The following is a 7,782-nucleotide window of genomic DNA, read 5'->3' on the forward strand; positions in this document are numbered from 1 at the left end:
TAGTCATCATCACTCGATAAGAGATACACTTAATTCTAAAAAGTGTTAAATATTTGCGATGATAGAATAAAATGTTTCCACTCTTCCTGCCTGGCCTTGGTGTTTTTCCTCTGTAACTTTAACATTTCATAGCTTGGTTCTCCTTTTGGAGACTAGATAAACCCCTGAGATGGGGAGGGGGTGGTAGAGAAGGAATATTTAGTGAGCTTAGAGAACATTTGGAGGGCAGAATTAGGTATTTCGCAAAATTTGGAGCAGCTCAGATCTCCTCTAGTGTACTTCTCCTTCACTATTTTTCTTTTTTACATTTCTTTTGAGATAAAATATACGTGCATTGGAATTCACAGATCTTAAGTGTACAATTCTATAAATTCTGACAAATATATATACACATGCTACAAAACATCCTTATCAAGAAATAGAGCATTTTCAACACTCCAGAAATTTCCCTTGTGTTTTCTTCCAATCAATCCTCATCTCTATAAGCAACCACTGTTCTGATTTTTAATATCATAGATTAGTTTGGTCTATTCCTGCACTTCATATAAATGGAACTACATAGTAGGTATTCATTTGTGTCTTGCTGTGCATCAACATAAGGGTTACGTGATTCATCCACATTACTGTGTTTCAGTAGTTTCTTCCTTTTAATTACTGCATACTATTATAATGTATAAATATACTACAATTGCTCTATCTGTTCTCCTAGGTGATGACGTGTGGGTTGTTTACAGTTTTCAGTTATTATGAATAAAGCAGCTGTAAACATTCATGTGCAGACTTCTTGCAAACATAATGCTCTTATTCCTCCTTGTAGATCTCAAAGAATGGGATTGGCAGTTATATGTTTAACTTTATAAGAACTCCAATTTTCCCAAAATTATTGTATCATTTTATACTGTCACCAGCAATATATGAGAATTCCAGTTATACCACATTCTTACCAATTTAGTGTTATCAGTCTTTTTAATTGTAGCTACGGTAGTGGATATGAAGAAAAACCTCACCAAGACTTAATTTGCACTTCTTTGACAGTTAGTGAGTGATGTTGAACACTTTTTCAGGTCTTACTGAAATTTTGTGATGTGTCTGTTCGAGTCCTTTCTCTTTTTTTAAATTGAATAATGTGTCTTATTACTGGGTTGTAAGAATTCTTTATATATGCTTCATACATATCCTTTGCTATACACACACACACACACACACAGCTAGAATGGGGCAAATAGAAAATACTGAAAGGATAATTTTCATAATGCTTATAATGAGGAGACATTTTTATTTTTGATGAAGTTTTACTTATAATTTTTTTCTTTGGGGATTAGTGCTTTTTGCGTACTCTTGGAAAATTATTTTCTGGATATGAATGTCATTTTCTTCCAGAAAATTTATAGTATTAATCTTCATGGTTAGATGTATGATCTATATCATATTACTGTTTGTTTGTGGTGTGAAGTAGTGGTCAATGTTCATTTTGTTTTATGTCGCTATCCACGTGTTCCAGCACCAGTTTTTGAAAACGCTTTCTTTTCCCACAGAACTGCCCTAGCATCATTGTCAAAACCCAATTGACTAGGTATGTGTAGGCCTATTTCTGGGCCCTCTATTCTGTTGCATTGACCTATGTGCCCCTCCTTTCATCAATAGCACACTGTCTTGATTGCTGGTTTTAGAGAAAATCTTTAAATCTGGAGACGAGGGGAGTCCTTTGACTTTGCCTCTCTTTTTTGGGATTTGTCTTTTCTAGGTTCTATCATCAGGGACCTTTTAGAATCAACTTGTCAATTTCTGGAAAAAAGCCAATGAAAACTATTTGACCATGATTTCATTGAATCTCTAGGTGAGTTTGGGAAGAATTGACATCTTAATAATATTAATATTCAATATCTTAACATTGTTAGCATTAATAGTAACACTGAATTTTGAAATCCAAGACTATTGTCTTAGCTCGAGCTGCTGTAACAAAATACCATAGACTGGGTGGCTTAAACAATAGAAATATATTTTCTCACAGCTCTGGAAGCAGGGAAGTCCCAGATCAAGGTTTAGGTTGAAGTCTACCTTCCTTGCTTGCCTACAGCTATTGTGGCCATGTCATCAAATGGCAAAGAGAGAGAGAATTCTGGTATCTCCTACTTCTCTTTTGAGGCACCAACCCAATCAGATTAGGGCCCCACCCTTATGACCTCATTTAACTTTAATTACCTCCTACAGGCCCAATTTCCAAATAGAGTCACGTTGCATATTAGGGCTTCAGCATGTGAATTTGGGGAGGAGACAGTTCAGTTCATAGCAACTATGTTATATCTCTTCATTTATTTAGGCCCTTTTTAGTTTCACTCAGCAATATTTTATAATTTCCAATATAGTGGTCTTGCACATCTTTTGTTAAATATATTCCTAAGTATTTTGAGTTTTAATGTTATTTTAAATGTTATTTTAAATTTGATTTTCTGGTTTTTTGCTTCGAGTACATATATAAATACAGTTGATTTTCATATATTTCTTCTTTTAAGGGACATTTTTGAAGGAAGACTTGGCTGGGAAAATTTGACTTAGAAGAACTTAGTGATGTCTCGCAAATAAGACAGAAGCATTCGGTTTCGGAGCTATCTCTTTAGAGTTAGGCTGAGGTAGCCACACAGTTCTTAGCTTATAAATCCCAGACACAAGGGGCAAACACCGCCTTCTTGTAGTGAGGTAGTCATTCTTCACTTTCTCCAGAGTAGCCAGTGCCACCTCTGAGAGATCCTTTCAGGATGGCTGCTCCTCTCTGGGATCCTGTTTCTGACACAAGAACAAGAAGACTGTCTTCCATTTGTCCACATGAGCAGCTGTCCAGTCTGGTGGTCTGACTCCTTAACCAAAGACATCATTGTTGTGCCATGTATTCGCGTGACAGATTCCATTTTTAAGCAGCCAAAGGCATACTGAATGTAATAACTGAAAACTTTTCTGGTACCTTTCTCCAAATTTAAAGTTTCTGGGTAACCAGGGTAGGTGGCTGTGTTTTTGTTTGTTCGTTTTGTTTTTAAATAGGGTTACATGGAGATTGGATAGACAATGAACTACAACAAGAAGAAAATCTAAAAGAGACCAACAACTCTTTATGGAAAATTTAACTCTGTGGCTACGGTATTTCTGATGCTCTCACCTTGGCAAAATGTTAGAAGTCCCTTGTAGAAGAAAACATAGAGTTGAGAGGTTGTATGTGCCTCAAAGACACTGACTTGGATGTTCAAAAAACTCTTTTCTTTCTTTCTTTATTTGTATTGAGGCTGGAGAGGGACATAACCCTTTAGGTGAGAAAGTAAAGGGGCACCTGGGTGGCTCAGCAGTTGAGCATCTGCCTTTGGCTCAGGTTGTGATCTTGGGATCCTGGGACTGAGTCCCATATCAGGCTCCCCAGAGGGAGCCTGCCTCTCCCTCTGCCTCTCCCTCTGCCTATGTCTCTGCCTCTCTCTTGGTGTCTCTCATTAACAAGTAAATAAAATCTTTAAAAGAAAAAGAACGTAAAAGTGTTTATTTCAAACAAGCTTGGCCCTTTCTTCTCCGAAATGTAATCAGGTACCTCCACTGCAAAGGACCCGACCAAAATTAGGAGCCATCGGGGCTCTCTTAAATAAAATCCTACATCTTGTAGGGACATGTTGAACAGAAATACTGAAAGGTTAGCCCCTCAGATTCTCATCCATTTGATACAGGGCCAACTTTTCTATTTAGGTGAACTCACCTCATGTCTTCAAATCAAGTGTCCCTCTAAATACTAAAGAAGACGCTGATTTTCCACAGTGTATTTGTACAATGTGATTCTTACTGTCATAAAATAACTGCAAGGACACACCACAGCGAATTTATTATAATCTTCCGTGAAGTAATACTCGGTGATTCACTTTTTATTCTCAGAGCTTGTATTGTTGCTAGATACCTCGGTAGGCACAGAATTGCAGTAGGCCATCCATTCAGTCTGCTGATGTTTATTTAGCCTCTTTTAGTTTATCCTCTGGAGAAGCTTTTGATTCCAAAGAGACAGGGGGCATAAATCCATCAGCGGGGATTTAGGACAAATTAGGTTTAATAGCCACAGAGTTGCAATTTTGCCACTGTACTTTTTAAATATCCATTCCAATTTGTTAATACAGCATAGATTAGTTTGAGGATGATTTCAGACTCCCCCGTTGAGAGTTTTACATATGTAAAATCTCTTTAAGGTCAGAAGTTAAGTGTGCATAGTTACAAAGGGCCTTTAACCTCATAGGATAATAATACAATTTTACGGTCTAGGTTAAGAATTCCTCTCCCAGTTATTAAGGCTAAAGAATGAACCTCGGTCCCAAAGAAAACATGCCTGAAGAGTGAGAAACGTGGCCACTGCTCATATCCCAACAGCAGAGCTGCCACGGGGAAGGCAGAAGATAAAAGTAAGAAAAAGAAAACAAAAAGGCTTCCAACAGACAATTCACACATGTCACAAAAATCCACCCTCCTGTGTCTGAAGTCACACATATGTCTCTGTATTTCTATATTTAGGCTTATCTTTGCAATATCTTTGATTGTAGAAGCTATAGAGCTTTTTATTCAAATGGGCATTTGCAAACGATATGTTTCCATTTGCAACACACATCATTTCAAATCATCCAGATGCCATGAGCTCTTGCTTAGTCCACTAATTTATGTGACTTTGGAATTGTCGGATTAAAGCCTAATTTGACGACCAAATTTCCTTGTAAATGTAATTAGAAATACAAGGCATGAGGCAACCATACGGCAGCTCGAGCTGAGTTAAAAGTATCTGCACATCCTAAAACTTTTACTCCTTTTTATTTGAATCATCCGTGTCTTATTTCAGATATGTGTTTCATTGCCATCAACAATAGAATTATTTTCATGTTGTGCCACACTGTCTTAAAAGATAATGTCAAACCGATGTGGCTTTTATCACGGTTTTATGAGGAATGCCACGTGACCTCTGCAAGATGGAAGAAAGCCACACAGGCACTTGCAAAAATGGGTAAATAATCTGTGCTTGAGTTTGTATGTGAGGGAAGGTACCATTAACTGATTTAGTGCGTATGTCTCTACATCCAAGAGGCCAATCTTAAAAGGAGTTCATTTCTCTCCTATGTGAAGAGTAAAATAAGCGTTCATGATGGGTGAGGTGACCCTCGTCCAAATGTGGGTTTGGGGACCCAGACTCCTCTCAACTTGTGACTGTACAATCCTCAACTTGGGACTGTTGAGGACACCAGCCTTGCATGCATCAAGCTGGTCAATGTTGCAAGAATATGACGGATAGCAGGTGGGAGGTTTATACAGGCCTGGCTGGGAGCTGGCATGTGTCACTTCTCACATTTCATTGGCTGGAAGTCAATCACATGGGCTCATATAACTGCAAGGCTGGATGGGAAATGTCATCTGGCTTTGTGCCCTGGCGAACAGGGACATCTTTATCAGTAAAGATAGCTGTGCTTATTTTTTGTTATATCAAAGTAAATGACCGAAACTCTTAAATGAAAGACCTTTAATAATCTGAGGATGAGTATCTCTCTAATTTGTGGGCACACCAGAAATTTAGAGCTAAGATGATAAAATTATATTTTCTGTCTGTCTCAGAAGGAATATTCCTTAAAGAAGTGGTGTGGTGTGGTAGGAAAAGCAATAGGCCCAGATTCATGAAATCTGAATTGTTTCTTCCCATCTGCTACTACTTGAGTGACCACAGGCAAGTCACTTTCAGGGCTTTGTTTTTTTTTTTTTTTTTTTTCTCATTGGTACAATTCAACATGAAGTTAAATGATTGGTTGGGTTCCAGTCAATTGCTTACAGTTTGTGACTCATTGACCTTGTTTGGTTTTCTTATATTTGGGAGATCTATAATAAGCGGAATGCTAAATGAATATTTTGCATGTTACTTATGCTGTATCATGGAACTACTATTTTATCTTTAATTTACAGGGCTTATGCGAACATTTGATAAAAGTTTTGCCTTTTCCCCTTCTGTCCACCAAAGCTTTTAAGATTTACCCTTTTCCAAGTTTCTCACTGCCTATTTTTTCGTGGAACAAAGGTTAACAAAGATACCATTTTTACAGATAGCTACTCATTAAACCATTACAGTCTTAGGTTTGCAGAATAAACTGGGTCATGAAGCTTACTGGCTGTCATCTGTGAGGACAGTGAGTAAGGAATTGAACTTAGGTCTGTCTGTTCAATCCCCAGCTGTCAAATTGCCTCTAGACGATAGATGGGATATTGTTTAACATTAAAATGTTTCCTGAAGGTCTTTGCTTTCCCTATATCCAAAATCATCATAGAAAAGAGATTTTCGCAGTAAGATTTTTCTCTTTTCCTTAATTTCTTATTTCCTTTACTTCTACGGGTATAGAAGTGTATGTGTGCATGTGTGCAATTTTTATTTTTTATTACTATCATTTTTAAGATGTTATTTATTTATTTGACAGAGAGATAGAACCAGAGAGCAAAAGCGTGGGGAATCGCAGAGTGAGAGGGAGAAGCAGGCTCCCCTCTGAGCAGGGAGCCTAATGTAGGGTTGTTAGGGTTAGGCTTAGGCTTAGGCTTAGGGTCCCAGGACCCTGGGATCACTGCCTTAGCCAAAGGCAGGCGCTCAACCAACTGAGCACTCAGGCACACATGCCTGCACCTGCATTTATTTATTTATTTATTTATTTATTTATTTATTTATTTTCTGTGCCTGTATTTAAAATAAGGTGCATGCTCTCCCATTTCCTTCACCTGAGCACATTTTGCAGCCCTGATATTCTCAACAGGGCAATGGATTAAGATTTTTTTCAATTTAATTCTTCCAGACTTTTCTTATCCTGCCCAATGTTTTACAAAAAGCCTCTCTTCTCATTTTAATGAATTTACTGAGGACAAGATCTAGAAATTTTCCCACTGAGTAGCAGAGGATGATACACCAGGGTGCTTCATTTCCTTGGATCGGAGTATATAACTATGGCCCTTGGATCTTACAGCATTTTCTTAGTTCACTAGTGGAGAGAAAACAAAAAGAAAGCAAAACAACACAATACAACACAAATGTTTAAGGACCTGTTTCTTTTTGTAGGATAAGTATCATAACAAGAGGCCAGGGCCTCACCCTTCTGAATCTTCCTAGAGTAGGTATTTCTTTAATTCCCACTGGGCTCAAGGGAATAAGGATCTGGGCAAATAACTGGTTTCACATTATCTGTTTTCATCACAGAACTTCAAGACACTTTACCAACACAGATTCATTCCCATCACACTTACGAGAAGTAATATCGTCCTCATTTTGCTGATGGGAAAAGTGGGGCACTGGGGGTATAAGTGACAAAATCAGAGAATGTGGCAGAGCAGGCAATCGTACCCAAGGCTCTGGAGAGCCAGGCCTTTGCTCCGACAACTACATAAAACTTCTTCCGAGGATGTGGCTCACATTTTTAAAAGATATGTCTTACTTTATTTTTAAAGCACAGAGAACCTGCTGAAGAGACAGAGGGATGAAAAAATTTAATAACTCTTACTTAGAAGGTTGAATGATGCATATTGTTAGAACTTGGAAAATATCATCCACCTGGAACAATCCAAGGCAGTGAAAAGCTGTGAAACTATTAACAAACAGAAAAATAGGAAATGAAAAATATTCATAGGGGTTTTTAAAAATAGAAATGTCTTGGGCTAAACACTAAATTTGAAAATGAAACTATCCCAGTTTCTTTTAGTTACACACCTTCATTACTGATTCTCGCCAATGAAAACATATTTGGATGCTTTCAACTAGAC

At 37.7% G+C, this 7,782-nt stretch overlaps 1 long non-coding RNA gene across 1 annotated transcript; it reads left to right on the plus strand.

Moving 5' to 3' along the window:
- The first annotated feature begins 1,534 nt into the window (after positions 1-1,534).
- LOC129520171 (uncharacterized) lies at positions 1,535-2,666 on the plus strand. Its single transcript, XR_008666499.1, has 3 exons — positions 1,535-1,573; positions 1,745-1,837; positions 2,514-2,666. It is a non-coding gene; the product is annotated as an uncharacterized LOC129520171 (long non-coding RNA).
- The last annotated feature ends 5,116 nt before the right edge of the window (positions 2,667-7,782 follow it).

Source organism: Nyctereutes procyonoides, unplaced genomic scaffold (assembly GCF_905146905.1).
Source record: "Nyctereutes procyonoides isolate TBG_1078 unplaced genomic scaffold, NYPRO_anot_genome, whole genome shotgun sequence".
Lineage (NCBI taxonomy): Eukaryota > Metazoa > Chordata > Mammalia > Carnivora > Canidae > Nyctereutes > Nyctereutes procyonoides.